Source organism: Delphinus delphis, chromosome 7 (genome assembly GCF_949987515.2).
Source record: "Delphinus delphis chromosome 7, mDelDel1.2, whole genome shotgun sequence".
NCBI classification, from domain to species: Eukaryota; Metazoa; Chordata; class Mammalia; order Artiodactyla; family Delphinidae; genus Delphinus; species Delphinus delphis.
Window position 1 is genome coordinate 67,325,314 of NC_082689.1, and position 17,953 is coordinate 67,343,266.

Genomic DNA, 17,953 nt, shown 5'->3' on the forward strand with positions numbered 1-17,953 from the left:
TAATTCTAGAGTAGCAGAAACCTGGAAGAAGAGCCCTGAACAAAGTCTGAAATAAAATTTTCTCCAAAATAAAACTGGTCTTCAAGGACAGGAAATTTCTTCCTTGTGGGAATTGGAAATACCAGATAAGAGCCCAATCATTGGCTAGAACTCATTTATGGGAGACCTGAGGAACGAGGTCAGAACATTCCTGGCAACACTTTTGATTGAATCAGGCATTTAAGAAAGTGATGATTAATCCATAACTTTTTATACTCTTCTATCATAGGTCCAGAATCAGACCTTGGTTTGGATTTATAGAGAGCTTTATCACATGAAAAAAGGAGTTGCAGTCTCTGTGTTCAAAAGCTATACACTATAATAGGAAGCATGGTCAGATTTGCCAAATGTGCAATAAAGACAAATGAATACTTACAAAGTTAAGAACACTGAGGAGAAAGGGTGAGTTAGTAGGTTGGGAAGAGTTAGGTTCAAGTCTAGAGCAGGGAACATGTCTATCAGAGTGCTTAATGTTTGTACATGGATGGAGGAGTCTCACTGAGGTAGTATTAATGGAAGCTTGGGAAATGCTTTCATCTACAAGTACAAAATTTAGATGATACTAAAAAACTGCTTTAAGATGATATTTAAACATCATAACATAAGCACCATCCTTTCAGGATTTGATGCACTCATGTCATTTTTAATTTAATGCTATGTTAGTTGAGCATCCTTTGGATTATGCTTGGAAATATAATTTTAGTGCATATTTCCCCTTCTTCTGTACTGGGCTTTTATATTGCTGTAGATCTTGAATGTTTTCTTGCAGATTATTACAAAGTATCAGTGGTGCTTGATTAAGTGACATCAGTCTGAATGGAAGAAGTGCCAGCCTTGCACATAGTAGACTTAATTATGCTGTGAATTGTGAGCTTCCAGTGTTGTATTAAGAATCAAAATTATAAGCACTCTCTTTTTTAAGTATTCCCCAAAGAAACAACAATTAAAGAAAACTTCACAGTGCATGGTTTCATGGCTGTATTCAGTAGAGAGACTTTTGTTTTGATAAATTCTTTACCAATGATTCTGAATACAAGAATCACTTATTTAAGCGTGATTGTAATAGTCACAAGACAGAATTCATTATTTTCATTTTGTAGAGCCTGCATTATGGGGAATGAAATAGACCTTTCTCTTTCTGAATTTCCTTGTCTTTAGATTATTTTATGTCTGTAATATAATTGTATGTAAATGTTTTTATTATATAAGCTATTCAAAGATGCTAAAAGAAAAATTCAAAGTCTTCAGAAGTTTTAAAAATAATACTTAAAAATTCTAGCTGTTGCTCTTTGACATTAAGAACACAATCCAAAACAATAGTATTTGTTGATACAATTCAACTGTGAGTTAAATATATTTTGTTCTGTAAACATAATGCCATTTAACATTTAGTCCTGAGACAATAAAGCAAATGTTATTGCAATAACAATCCTTTCCTTATTGAACTTATATATAATAGTTGAATTATTGCTAATTATAGGAGGCTTTGTGCTTTTTGCAAATTTTAAATTATTATAAGTAAAAATATTATTTTCTAACTACATTTGGACTCATCATGTCTTAACTTGACCAACTACTGTTCCAACTGCCTTTAGACCTGTTAGTCTTCCTTCTTGGTTTCTTTTTTTTTTGTTATTTTTTTACATCTTTATTGGAGTATAATTGCTTTACAACGGTGTGTTAGTTTCTGCTTTATAACTAAGTGAATCAGTTATACATATACATATGTTCCCATATCTCTTCCCTTTTGCATCTCCCTCCCTCCCACCCTCCCTATCCCACCCCTCCAGGCGGTCACAAAGCACCGAGCTGATCTCCCTGTGCTATACGGCTGCTTCCCACTAGCTATCTACCTTACATTTGGTAGTGTATATATATCCATGCCACTCTCTCACTTTGTCACAGCTTACCCTTCCCCCTCCCCATACCCTCAAGTCCATTCTCTAGTAGGTCTGTGTCTTTATTCCTGTCTTACCCCTAGTTTCTTCATGACATTTTTTTTCTTAAATTCCATATATATGTGTTAGCATACGGTATTTGTCTTTCTCTTTCTGACTTACTTCACTCTGTATGACAGACTCTAGGTCTATCCACCTCATTACAAATAGCTCAATTTCGTTTCTTTTTATGGCTGAGTAATATTCCATTGTATATATGTACCACATCTTCTTTATCCATTCATCCGATGATGGACACTTAGGTTGTTTCCATGTCCTGGCTATTGTAAATAGAGCTGCAATGAACATTTTGGAACATGACTCTTTTTGAATTATGGTTTTCTCAGGGTATATGCCCAGTAGTGGGATTGCTGGGTCATATGGTAGTTCTATTTGTAGTTTTTTAAGGAACCTCCATACTGTTCTCCATAGTGGCTGAACCAATTCACATTCCCACCAGCAGTGCAAGAGTGTTCCCTTTTCTCCACACCCTCTTCAGCATTTATTTCTAGATTTTTTGATGATGGCCATTCTGACTGGTGTGAGATGATATCTCATTGTAGTTTTGATTTGCATTTCCCTAAGGATTAATGATGTTGAGCATTCTTTCATGTGTTTGTTGGCAGTATGTATATCTTCTTTGGAGAAATGTCTATTTAGGTCTTCTGCCCATTTTTGGATTGGGTTGTTTGGTTTTTTGTTATTGAGCTGCATGAGCTGCTTATAAATTTTGGAGATTAGCCCTTTGTCAGTTGCTTCATTTGCAAATATTTTCTCCCATTCTGAGGGTTGTCTTTTGGTCTTGTTTATGGTTTCCTTTGCTGTGCAAAAGCTTTGAAGTTTCATTAGGTCCCATTTGTTTATTTTTGTTTTTATTTCCATTTCTCTAGGAGGTGGGTCAAAAAGGATCTCGCTGTGACTTATGTTATAGAGTGTTCTGCCTATGTTTTCCTCTAAGAGTTTGATAGTTTCTGGCCTTACATTTAGGTCTTTAATCCATTTTGAGCTTATTTTTGTGTATGGTGTTAGAGAGTGATCTAATCTCATACTTTTACATGTACCTGTCCAGTTTTCCCAGCACCACTTATTGAAGAGGCTGTACATTCCTGCCTCCTTTATCAAAGATAAGGTGACCGTATGTGTGTGGGTTTATCTCTGGGCTTTCTATCCTGTTCCATTGATCTGCATTTCTGTTTTTGTGCCAGTACCATACTGTCTTGATTACTGTAGCTTTGTAGTATAGTCTGAATTCAGGGAGCCTGATTCCTCCAGCTCCGTTTTTCGTCCTCAAGATTGCTTTGGCCATTCGGGGTCTTTTGTGTTTCCATACAAATTGTGAACTTTTTTGTTCTAGTTCTGTGAAAAATGCCATTGGTAGTTTGATAGGGATTGCATTGAATCTGTAGATTGCTTTGGTTAGTGGAGTCATTTTCACAATGTTTATTCTTCCAATCCAAGAACATGGTATACCTCTCCATCTATTTGTATCATCTTTAATTTTTTTCATCAGTGTCTTATAATCTTCTGCATAGAGGTCTTTTGTCTCCTTAGGTAGGTTTATTCCTAGATACTTTATTCTTTTTGTTGCAGTGGTAAGTGGGAGTGTTTTCTTGATTTCACTTTCAGATTTTTCATCATTAGTGTATAGGAATGCCAGAGATTTCTGTGCATTAATTTTGTATCCTGCTACTTTACCAGATTCATTGATTAGCTCTAGTAGTTTTCTGGTAGCGTCTTTAGGATTCTCTATGTATCATGTCATGTATCATGTCATGTATCATGTCATCAGCAAACAGTGACAGCTTTACCTCTTCATTTCCGATTTGGATTCCTTTTATTTCCTTTTCTTCTCTGATTGCTGTGGCTAAAACTTCCAAAACTATGTTGAATAAGAGTGGTGAGAGTGGGCAACCTTGTCTTGTTCCTGATCTTAGTGGAAATGCTTCCAGTTTTTCACCATTGAGGACGATGTTGGCTGTGTGTTTGTCATATATGGCCTTTATTATGTTGAGGAAAGTTCCCTCTATGCCTACTTTCTGTAGGGGTTTTATTATAAATGGGTGTTGACTTTTGTCGAAAGCTTTTTCTGCATCTATTGAGATGATCATATGGTTTTTCTCCTTCAATTTCTTAATGTGGTTTATCACATTGATTGATTTGCGTATATTGAAGAATCCTTGCATTCCTGGAATAAACCCCACTTGATCATGGTGTATGATCCTTTTAATGTGCTGTTGGATTCTGTTTGCTAGTATTCTGTTGAGGATTTTTGCCTCTATGTTCATCAGTGATATTGGCCTGTAGTTTTCTTTCTTTGTTACAGCCTTGTCTGGTTTTGGTATCAAGGTGATGGTGGCCTCATAGAATGAGTTTGGGAGTGTTCCTCCCTCTGCTATATTTTGGAAGAGTTTGAGAAGGATAGATGTTCCTTCTTGGTTTCTTATCTTTCCTTGAAAATTTTCTTAAAATGCCTCAAAATAAGGAAGTCCTAACTTAGTTTTTAAAATATTTATACTATGGGTGAAAATGCTTTACATTTTAAGTACTGAATCATTCGTTACATTAATTTTAACTTTAATGATGTTAGTTATCATATATCTCAATAATATTTTAGATCAAATATTTGCTTTTTGTCCATACTTTGAATTTTGTCTACTCTTTGCTCTCCTTTGATGAACTTTATAGTCCATATTCTTATATAATATTTTTGCTTTTTATTTAACCAGTTTCTATTTAATTTTTTAAAATTATTATGACCTATATATCTTTAGTATGTTTTGATAAATGACATGTGCTCAATTTTAATTTTGCCCATCACATCACTCACAAGGCAGAGTTAATGCTACTCTTTTATAATTTTTTTTAAAGATTATTCGTGCAAAACTAATGCTTAAACTAAGATGGCCATTGGGATTGTGTGGTCACAGTGTTATAAAAGTACACGGGAGACAAAGGACCATTTTTCTTCTCCACTACTGATAATAAATGGGGCTTTGGGCATTTTATTTGCTATGTCGGAGGTTCAGTGAACACATCTGTAAAATGGGAAAACTAATACTTATCTGTTTGAAAGCAGAAGACTCTCCTGAGCTACATTCTTGTTCTAAGATCTTAGATTCCCTGATCATTGATTTCCTTTTTGGTCTGGAGCATTTGGATTTTATTTATTTATTTATTTATCGTAGCATAATTGCTTTACAATGTTGTGTTAGTTTCTGCTGTGCAATGAAGTGAATCAGCTATATGTATACCTATATCCCCTACCTCTTGGACCTACATTTCCCCCCCCAATCCCACCCATCTAGGTTGTCACAGAGCACTGAGCTGAGCTTCCTGTGCTTTATAGCATGTTCCCACTAGCTATTTTATGCATGGTAGTGTATATATGTCAATCTTAATCTCCCAGTTTGTCCCACCCTCCCACATGTCCACATGTCCATTCTCTACGTCTACATCTCTATTGCTGCCCTGCATATAGGTTCATCTGTACCATTTTTCTAGATTGCATATTTATGCATTAGTATACGATATTTGTTTTTCTCTTTCTGGCTTACTTCACTCTGTATGACAGACTCTAGGTTCATCCACATCTCTACAAATGACCCAGTTTCGTTCCTTTTCATGGCTGAGTAATATTCCATTGTATATATGTTCCACATCTTCTTTATCCATTCATCTGTCATTGGACATTTAGGTTCCTTCTGTGGAGCATTTGAATTTTAAATGTTTATTGACAGACTCAGGATTATGCCTATAAGTCTCTTGGTAGCTGATTTCTAGAAAACTTCAGTCATTATCCTCTATGGATTTTTACCATACTTCATTGCATGTTTACGTAACATTTAATTGAAAATTGTTGGAATGTGGTCAGAACCACTTTGATAAAGGAACCAAGTGTGAGCAAGTGTGAGAGGATGGTCAAAGCATTCAAAGAGAAGAGTCTATGAGACACATATTGAATGAGGAGGTTTGAAAGCATGTTAGCTCTATGATTTGTCAGACGAAGAGTTATCTTAAATTGGGATCCACCTCTCATCCTTTACACTGTTTCCTTGAGTATTTTAGTGCCCTGTAAGTTCATAGTTAACCACTGATGGCACCTCTGTGACCTCCCACCAACTGTACTTTAGACTTGTGAAAATTTTAAGAGAGTCTCATGGACACCCATATAACCATCAATTTTTCTCTATTTTTTTTTTTTTTGGCTCAATGTTGCTTAACAAAAAATGACTGAGTATTGTTAAACGGTTCTAGCACTGATATTTGGCATATTTTGGATAAATACATCAACTGTACTTTACATGTTATGTTTACATATAATATTTTGCCTAAATAAGAATTCTCAATAAAGTGCATATTGCGAGTGGACAACTATATTCAATAAAATTTTACAATACTTCGATTAGTTCCAACAAAAACAAAACCTTAGAATTGAGGTATTAGACATGGAGCACATCATATAAGAAGAAATTTAAATAAAATTATGTGAACTAATGAGGCTTATCAGGAAAATAAGAATGAGATGACATTCCAGGGAAGAAGGAATTGCATGTACAAAAGTTTGGAAATGAGAGAGCAGGGTGTGGTCAAGGTATATTGTGTTGTAAAGTTGGAGAGGCGGAAAAGGAGAAATCATGGGTTTAGAAATTAGCAACGCTAGTTAGGAAATGTCAGTAATCCATCACGGTTTAGCCAATGTTTTAGAAAATATGAGGAGAATAAAATAGTGTATCTTGTCTTTAGTACAATCTTAGATATTAATTTATTTTTTATTTAAATTTCTTATCTAAATAGAAATTTAGATATTATATATTTAAATAATATATATAATTAGATATTATATATTTTACATTTAGATATCTAAAATGTAATTTATAGTCAATAAATATATAGTACATTTACTAATTATCAAATTTTATATGTGGTAAATAGAATTTTTTACAGGTGAATCTGTGGTTTATGCAGCCAACACTTGAATGAATTTGTGTTATATATGAGCCAAAGAAATTTTTTTTAAAATATGAATTCAGGGAAATTAGTGTCACACCTCAGGGCAAATGTATCAATAGAAAGTGTGCATAATCCATTAAATGATAGCAACACTATGCACTGTTTTAATCTATTGGCTTTTAAGAAGTTAAAGTGTTGGCATTTCCAAATTTCACACATTTTTACTTATGAATTTATCTGTTGACTCATGAAAAAAAGGTGACCATTTTAAGCTAATTTGGTGCTTACATTTTTTAAAATGCCCTCAAATATTAGATTATTATTATTATTATTAGAATATTAGATTATTAAAATATTATTTTCACGCCCTCTTATAGTCCAAATGTAAATCAATTTATTGTCAAACACTTCTTCTCCCAATAAAGGATTTTTAATGATTTATAATCTAGTTCAATATTTATATGATGTTACTCAGTATGTCATAATTCTTGTAAGTTAATGGCTGCATCCTGTAGTCACATCTTTCCACAAAGCCTCTAAATCCATACAGATAAAGAGAATAAATAGCATTGCCCATAGCTCATGGCTAGTCATAACTAGGAGACAGAGATGACTTCAAACTACAATTCACAGTGAATAAGTACACATTCGTAATAAGCAGAAGCAAACTCTGAAACTTCCAAAGAAATAAAAAATCAACAAGATTAGAAGAGAAGAAAGAAGAGTGAGGAGGAATCCTATTGGGGACAAAATTCAGATCACATCAACTAGGGTTTAACCTTGGTAGAAGAGTCCTACTCCCAGTGGAGAAATATTGTGAAGAATTCTGATAACTGGTGGATTAGATTAAAAGAAGGGGCTTGGAAAGTGTATGAGACCAGAGGAGGTGGCAATCGTGGGAATATACTACATCTAAGAGCGAGGGCAGCAGTGTAGAAGAGGGATGTATCAATTAGAAGCTTGGTTATGGAAGAACAAAAAGCATTTGAAGATAAAGAGCTAATGAAAACAAGGAAATGCTTCAATATGAATTAGTCTGAATTGCAGATGTAAAAGAAAACTATGAAATTCAAAATAGATACATATCAAAATGATGTAATATAAGAGCTGACTGAATTAAAGAAATAGTCGAAGAAAAAGTCATTCCAGTAATAAAAATTAATCACAAGGGAAAGTAGATATGTTTGATAATAGTAAAAGATACAGAAAATAAGAATGAAAAAAACCAAAAGAAGAAAAATAATAAAGATGGGTAAAGATCAAAGAGCCCAAGAAGATTGGAGCCCAAGAAGAACAAAAAACAATGAAATAGAACTAATCTTTAAAATGACAATCTGAGAAAACTTTTCTGAAATAAAAAAAGGCTTGGTTATACATATTGAAAAGGCCTTCTATGAGCTGGCAGAAATTTACTTTGAAATATATTCTAATAAAAATGCTGGGCTTTAAAGATAAAAAAAATTCCTTCAGGCTTTCAGATTGAAAAAAAAAGCAAGCCACTTACAAAAGAAACATAACTAACTTGGCATCAGAATTCTCAATGGCAACATATAAAGCAAGACCACAGTGGGGCAACGTTTTCAAGAAACAAGGATAGAATGACAAGGATTTTACATCCATTCAAGCTGTCTTGTAAGAATTAGATTAAAACAAAGCAGATTAACACTGTAAAACTGCAAGGAATATTATGCCCTCAAGCCCTTCTCAAGGAATCTAATACGGAGCAAATTTTATCCAACTTCTAAATGCTAGGGACTTCTTGGCAAATAGACTGACAATGAGGATTGGAAACATTTAGATGGGTATAAGTGTGGAAGACAGCATGTAATTTTGGTATGTGCTTGACAAAGTAGAAATAATGCAAATAAAAAGAAAATGAGGGGCTTCCCTGGTGGCGCAGTGGTTGAGAGTCCGCCTGCCGATGCAGGGGACGTGGGTTCGTGCCACGGTCCGAGAAGATCCCACATGCCGCGGAGCGGCTGGGCCCATGAGCCATGGCCGCTGGGCCTGCGCATCCGGAGCCCGTGCTCCGCAACGGGAGAGGCCACAACAGTGAGAGGCCCGCATACCGCAAAAAAAAAAAAAAAAAAAAAAAAAAAGACAAAAAAAGAAAATGAGAAGAGAGAAAGTGTCAAATAGGAAAAACCCATGAAATGTCAAGTAATTTTCATTTTGGGGTTCAAAATTATTATTTCAGGCTGAGAAACTGCATAGGACAAGCTTACGTAAGAAGGAAGACTATGAAGACTATACAGAAGTATTAGTATAAAAGTAATCGCTAAAAAAAATGCAAATCTTCCTATCAAAATATAAAAAGCAAGGAAAACAGAAAACATAGTGAAAAACACAATAAACGTATCATAATATAGTTAATTGTACATATATAAGTTGACCTATCTTATCTGACAGAGCTGAGACCAAATATATCAATTATATTAATGTATCTAAGTGAGATTAATCAGTTATTAAAAAAGAAGTTTTTCTGATTGGCTTACAAAGCAAAACCTAACTCTGCTACGTGCAAGTTACATACCGGAAACAAAGTGACCCGTAAAGACTAAAAATAAATAGTATTGGTAAAGCTATACCTTGTGTATTAGACACTTCTGTGCACCATTTCTAATCCTTTTAGGTCCTCTTCTAACTCCAGACACTGCTGGGGCTATTGGTTCCAAATAGGCTTTGCATCTGTGTGAACTTGATAGTGCCTTACTCTGAACCTATGCTATCTACCTCATTTCTGGCACAAGGAATTCTGTGATGTCATGGCAGGAAACACCTAAGACAACCTGCTCAGCAATCCTGTACAACCTAGAATTGTAGGGGAATTAACACCTGTGGAGCCACCCTTGAATAAGGGAGAGTGGGCAAGTACAGATAAATGATCTGTCTTTTATCCCCTGGGTGAATGGTTATGAGATGCATTTCACAAACCTCCTCAGTCCTGCAGTGTTGAGAACCAGGTATCTGAAACTGTAGCCAGTTTGATAAGCCAATATAATTTGATTGTGTTTGCTTTATTTCCTTTCTTATTTCACCCTCCCCATCCCTTGCTTTAGCCCTTTGGGAGTGTTTGCCCCAGGCTATGGTTTTGGTCTGAGCCACCAGTCAAATTCAAACCAAACGGAAGCAAAACAAAACAGGGATCACATTCTTTGTATTTGATAAGCTTGAGCTCAAGACTCAAAGTATTAAGGCATGAAAGGAATTTGATAAAACTAGAAGTTACAATTCACAATACATATATAAACGTTATGAATATATATGTGCCAGATAACACAGCCCCTGCAGAAGATGCAAACAGAGACCCTTTAACAATATCAGTCTTTATATGTGACACTCACAGTCCATTTAAATGTAAAAAATACATAGGCCTATAGAAGGCTTAAAGTACAAAATTAATGTAGTTAATTTTATGAATATATGTTAAGGTTGAAAACCTGAAAATTGAGAAAACACCATTTTCCAAGTGCACAATAATCTTGATTACATATCAAGTCTAACTACATACCAATTGTTAAACAACGACAACAACTCACTGAATTCCACAAAAATAATATGAACACTGTTCTATGGTCAAATACAGTAAAATTAGACATTTAATGATAAAATTTTTTAAAAAGCCGTTATTTAGAAATCTACAGAGCTTCTTATTAAACAATACTTGGTCAAAGGGGAAACACAAGCATCCAAAAATAATGATAATGGAAACAGTATGTAACAGATTCTCTATAATTGAAACAATGATCAGGTGAATTCTATAATTAGGCCAATAAAAATGAAAGTGTAGGACTTCTGGTTCCCTGTTTGCATGTAAGGAGCTTGAAAGTGGCTTCTCTGTCCTCAAAACAAATAAAAAGCTGTATAGACTGAAAAATCAGTAACTCTCTTTGGATCTGTAAGAGAAGGGAGGGCACAGGAACAACTGCTGCCCCCAAGTGGGAAAGACAGGTGAATACAGGGAGTCATGGATTACCGGAGTAGAGACTCGTGTGTGAAAGCCTACATAGCACCCAGGGCTGGGATAGGGAAACCTGAACTGTAATTGATAAATTGCTGGAGGGTCAGTGTGAACTCTGAGACTTAAAAACTCCAGGAGGACCCAGTCATTGGAGGAGTGGTGGGGGAGGGCATTGTGAAATTTACCTCCATTAGACTAAGTTCCCACAGTAAATATCAAGAGAAAACCCCCTTATACTTCAGGCAGGAGGGGAAAAACCCATTTTGAAATATAACAGAGCACTCTCTTCTTAACAAGACCTGCCCTCTGGGGAAACTAGTTAACTGGAGTCTAAACTTTGAGGGTATGATCAGAGCCTTACAGACTTGGAAAGAACCAACCAGAAGGGAAATAGCCAACTCTAGCCTCCTTTAGCCATCCTGTACCATCTAAAAGTTGGGGAGGGGAAGACGAACTGAGAAACACATGAGAAGTTCACCATCCAGAGGCATAAGTCTCAGTGAAAGACTGAGACCTAATCTTAGGACTGTGGAATGCTTCCCCTCCCCCCATAACTCACCACTACATTACTAAAGTCCTATTTATACCAGTTCTTTTTACCCAGTACATCATGTCTGGCTGTGGAAAAAAATTACAAAGCTCAATTTAAAGAGACAGAGCAAGCATCAGAACCAGACATGGCAAGGATTTTGGAATTTTCTGACCTGGAATTTAAAACAGCCATGATTAATATGCTAAGGGCTCTAATGGATAAAGTAGACAGCATGTAAGAACCAAAAAGAAACGCTAGAGATAAACCCTAATAAAAATGAAGAATGCCTTTGATGGGCTTATTAGTAGACTGGACATGTCTGAGCAAAGAATCTTTGAGCTAGAGAGTATATCAATAGAATCCTCAAAAACCAAAAAGCAAAGAGAACAAAGGCTGAAAAACAATAACCAAGTTCTGCAAAAGGTGTAACATATACATAATGGGAATATTAGAAGGAGAAGAGTGAAAGGAACAGATAAAATATTTGAAACTGTAAGGACTGAGAATTTCCCCCGAATTAATATCAGACACCAAACCACAGATCTAGGAAGCTCAGAGAGCTCCAAGCAGGATAAATGTCAAAACAAAAACAAACAAAAAAATCAAACCAACCTAGCCATATCATTTTTAACTATAGAAAATCAGAGATAAAGAAAAAGTCCAGAGGAAAAGAATACCTTCCCTATGGAAGAACAAAGATAAGAATATCTGCCTTCTCAGAAACTGTACAAGCAAAAAGAATGGAGTGAAATATTAAAGTGTTGTGAGAAAATGCCCTACTAACCTAGAGTTCTGTACTTGCAAAATTATCCTTCAAAAGTGAATATGAAATAAAGACTTCCACAGACAAACAAAATTAAGAGAATCTGTTGCTAGTAGCCCTGCCTTGCAAGACATGTTAAAAGAAGTTAGAGAGAAGGAAAATAATATAGGTCAGAAACCTGGGTATACATAAATAAGGAAGCACATGAAGAAGGAATAAGTGAAGGTAAAATACAAACTTTTAGTTTTCTTACTCTTAATATGTGCCTATGTATGCTTATGCATAAATGAAATGAGGGACAGCAAAAATACAAGGGACAGAAGGCAGGGATTAGGATTATCTTGTTATTATAAGGGACTCACACTACCTATGAAGTGGTATAGTGTTATTTGAAAGTGGACTCATGTATTACAAACTCTAGGGAAACCACTAAAAAAAGTAAAAAAGAAAAAAATATGACATACTAAGAAAAGAGAAAAAATCATATGAAAAGCTAAATTATTACAACAAAAGGCATAAAAAGTTGGAAGACAAAAATTGGAACAAAGAACAAGGGCAACAAATGTAGTAATAAATATGGTAGATAGTAATCCAAATATATCCTGTATACCAACAATGCACAAGTGGAATTTGAAATTAAAAACACAATGCCATTTACATTAGCACCCACAGAAATGAAATACACCATAGGTATAAATCAAATATGTACAAGATCTATACGAGGAAAACTATAAGACTCTGATGAATGAAATCGCAGAATAACTAAATACACTGAGATATATTTCATATTCACGGAGAGGAAGACTCAATATTGTCAAGAGTTCTTCCCAACTTGATCTATAGATTCAATGCAATTCCAATTAAAATCCCAGCAAATTATTTTGCAGACATTGACAAACTTATTCTAAAGTTTGTGTGAAGAGGCAAAGACAGAGAATAGCCAATACACTATTGCAGAAGAAGAGCAAAGTTGGAGGACTAACACTTCAAGAATTCAAGTCATGGTAATTAAGTCAGTGTAGTATAGGTGAATGAATGAACAAATAGATCAGTGGTACAGAATAGAGAGCCCAGAAATAGACCCATGGGACTTCCCTGGTGGCACAGTGGTTAAGAATCTTCCTGCCAATACAGGAGACATGGATTCAATCCCTGGTCCGAAAAGATCCCACATGCCGTGGAGCAACTTAGCCTGTGTGGCACAACTACTGAGCCTGTGCTCCAAAGCCTGTGAGCCACAACTGTGGAGCCCACGTGCCACAACTACTGAAGCCTGCACGCCCTAGAATACGTGCCCTGCAACAAAGACAAGCCACTGCAATGAGAAGCCTGTGCACCACAACAAAGAGTAGCCCCCGCTCGCCACAACTAGAGAGAGCCCACGTGCAGCAACGAAGACCCAATGATCCAACGCAGCCAAAAATAAATAAATAAAATATTTTTTAAAAAGAAAAATAGACCCACATAGATGAATCTAACTGATCTTTGAAAAGGAACAAAGGCAACATAATGGGGCAAAGATAATCTTTTAAACAAATAGTGCTGGGCCAGTGGGACATCCACGTGTGAATAACTGAATCTACACACAGACTTTACACCTTCACAAAAGTTCACTCCAAATATGTAAAATATGTAGGAAATACAAGTTAATAGCAAAAAACCAAATAACCTTATTTTAGAATGGATTAAAGACTTTAATAAGCATTTCTTTTAAAAAGACATACACATGAAAAAATGCTCAACATCTTTAATCCTCAGGGAAACGCAAATCAAAACCCAATGATATATCATCTCACATCTGTTAGGATGGGCATTATCAAAACAAAAACCAAACCAAAAAAAGTTAAGTGTTGGTGAGAATTTGGAGAAACTGGAACTTTTGTACACTGTTGGTGAGAATGTAAAATCATTCAGCCACTATGGAAAACAGTATGGAGATTCCTCAAAATATAAAAAATAGGACTACCATATGAGAGTAATTTGACTTCTGAGTATCCAAAATCTTTGTAGTCAGGATCTCAAAGAGATATTTGCACTCCCATGTTCATAGCAGCATTATTTACAATAGCCAAGATGCAGAAACAACCTAAATGTCCATCAGTGAATGAATGCATAAAGAAAATGTAGCATATATATATAATGGAATATAATTCAGCCTTAAAAAATGGATTTTGCTATATGTGAAAACTTGGATGAGTCAATCTTGAGGAAATTATGCTGAGTGAAATAAGCTAGTCACAGAAAAACAAGTACTGCATGATGCCACTTATATTACATATATAAAATAGTCAAATACTTAGAGAGTTGAATGATGATTGCCAGGGACTGTGGGGAAGGAGAAATAGGGATTTACTATTCAATGGGTATCATGCTTCAGTTATGCATGATGATTAAGTAAGTTCTAGGGATCTGCTGTACAGCATTGTGTCTATGGTTTATATTAGTTCATTGTACACTTAAAAATTCGTAAAGAGGGTAAATCTCATATTAAGTATTTTACCACAATAAAGAAAAAAAACGAGCATGAATCACCATTAAAACAAAAGGTACACTTTTGAAAGGGAGATAATGTTGCCCTATCCTATGTATATAAATTTGACAACCTTGGTAAAATGACTTATTTTCTAGGAAAATATAATTTACTAAAATTGACCCCATGGAGATAGGAAGTTTTAAAATAATGATTTCCATAAAAGAAACAGGTAATTTATCAATGAACCCCTCCACAGAAAAACATCAAGCTTATATATTTGTAAAACCTTCAAAGACAAGATAATCCCAGTTCTACTTAAATTGTTCCAGATCATAGAAAAGGAGAAAAACTTCCAAATTCTTTATGTGAAGCAAGTATAACATTGATACTTATACCTGATAGAAAACTGTAAAAGAAAAAGAAACCAAAGACCAATATTACTTATGAATATTTATATAAATATCTTAAATAATAGCAAATAGTGTCCAAAAGTATATTTAAAATAATACATTGTAACCAATAAGATTTATTTCATAAATGTAAATCTGGATTTATATTAAGAAATCTATCAATATAGTTCAACATAGTAATAGAGCCAAGCAGGACAAAAGTACGATCATCGGGGCTTCCCTGGTGGCGTAGTGGTTGAGAGTCCGCCTGCCGATGCAGGGGACAAGGGTTCGTGCCCCGGTCTGGGAAGATCCCACATGCCGCGGAGCGGCTGGGCCCGTGAGCCATGGCCGCTGAGCCTGCGCGTCCGGAGCCTGTGCTCCGCAACGGGAGAGGCCACAACAGTGAGAGGCCCGCGTACCACAAAAAAAAAAAAACAAAAAAAATACGATCATCTCCATATATGCTCGGACTCTTCCCACAAAATTAATGATCAGGGAGACCTTCAAGATGGTGGAGGAGTAAGACGTGGAGGTCACCTTCCTCCCCACGAATACATCAAAAATACATCTACATGTGGAACAGCTCCTACAGAACACCTCACACTTCCCCAAAAGCAAGAAAGTACCCACATACCTGGGTAGGGCAAAAGAAAAAAGAAAAAACAGAGATAAAAGAATAGGGACGGGACCTGCACCTCTGGGAGAGAGCTGTGAAGGAGGAAAGGTTTCCACACATTAGAAAGTCCCATCACTGGCGGGGATGGCGTGTGGGCCAGGGGAACCTTTGGAGCCATGGAGGAGAGCACAGCAACAGGGGTGCGGAGGGCAAAGCAGAGAGATTCCCGCTCAGAGGATCAGTGCTGAGCAGCACTCACCAGCCCGAGAGGCTTGTCTGCTCACCTGCCGGGGCAGGTGGGGGCTGGGAGCTGAGGCTAGCGCTTCGGAGATCAGATCCCAGGGAGAGGACTGGGGTTGGCTGCGTGAACACAGCCTGAGGCGGCTAGTGCGCCACAGCTAGCCAGGAGGGAGTCCGGGAAAAAGTCTGGACCTGCCGAAGAGGCAAGAGACCATCGTTTCGGGGTGCGCGAGGAGAGGGAATTTCTTCCCTGTCTGCCCACAGAAGGCAGGCAACACCTAAATGAGCTCCAGAGACGGGCATGAGCTGTGGCTCTCAGCTCAGACCCCAGAGATGGGCATGAAATGCTAACGCTGCTGCTGCAGCCACCAAGGATCCTACGTGCAAACAGATCACTATCCACACCCCGCTGGGAGCCTGTGCAACTGCCACTGCCAGGGTCCTGTGATCCTGTGGTCCAGGGACAGCTTCCCCGGGAGAACACACTGCGCACCTCAGGCTGTTGCAACGTCATGCTGGCCTCTGCCGCTGCAGGCTCGCCCTGCATTCCAAGTATAACTACCGTACTCCTCCCTCCCTCCACCCTGAGTGAGCCAAAGCCTCCTAATCAGCCACTGCTTTAACCCCGTCCTGTCTGGGCGGGAACAGATGCCTGAGGGTGACCTACATGCAGAGGCGGGGCCAAATCCAAATCTGAACCCCAGAGCTGTGCGAACAAAGAAGAGAAAGGGAAATTTCTCCCAGCAGCCTCAGGAGCAGCAAATTAAATCTCCACAATCAACCTGATGTACCCTGCATCTGTGGAACACCTTAGCAGACAACGAATTATCCCAAAATTGAAGCAGTGGACTTTGGGAGCAACTGTAGACTTGGGTTTTGCTGTCTGTGACTGACTTGTTTCTGATTTTTATGTTTATTTTACTGTAGTTTTTAGCTCTTGTTATCACTGGCGGATTTGTTTATTGGTTTGGTTGCTTTCTTCTTTTTTAATTTATTTTAATACTTTTAAAATTTATTATTATTTATTTTAAGTTTTTTTCTTTATTTATTTCTCCCTTGTGAGCCATGTGACTGACAGGGTCTTGGTGCTCCGGCCTGGTGTCAGGCCTGAGCCTCTGAGGTGGGAGAGCCGAGTTCAGGACATTGGACCACCAGAGACCTCCCAAGCCCATGTAATATCAGTCGGCAGGAGCTCTCCCAGAGATCTCTGTCTCAACGCTAAGACCCAGCTCCACCCAATGGCCAGCAAGGTCCAGTGCTGGATGCCCCATGAAAAACAATTAACAAGACAGGAATACAACCCCACCCATTAGGAGAGAGGCTGCCTCAAACCATACAAAGTTCACAGACACCCAAAAACACACCGCCAGACATGGCCCTGCCCACCAGAAAGACAAGACCCAGCCCCACCCACCAGAACACAGGCACCAGGCCCCTCCACTAGGAAGCCTACACAAGCCATTGAACAAACCTCACTCACTGGGCGCAGAAACCAAAAGCAATGGGAACTATGAACCTGCAGCCTGTGAAAAGGAGACCTGAAACACAGTAAGTTAAACAAAATGAGAAGACAGAGAAATATGCAGCAGATGAAGGAGCAAGGTAAAAACCCACCAGACTAATTACAAGCACTGAAATTGAAACTGCGATTTAAAATCTTCCAACAAACAAAAGCCCAGGACCAGGTGGCTTCACAAGAGAATTCTAACAAACATTTAGAGAAGAGCTAACACCTATCATTCTCAAACTCTTCCAAAATATAGCAGAGTGAGGAACACTCCCAAACTCATTCTACAAGGGCACCACCACTCTGATACCAAAGCCAGGAAAAGATGTCACAAAACAAGAAAACTACAGGCCAATGTCACTGATGAGCATAGATGTGAAAATCCTCAACAAAATACTAGCAAACAGAATCCAACAGCACATTAAAAGGATCATACACCATGATCAAGTGGGGTTTATCCCAGGAATGCAAGAATTCTTCAATATACGCAAATCAATCAATGTGATATGCCATATTAACAAATCAAGGATAAAAACCGTATAA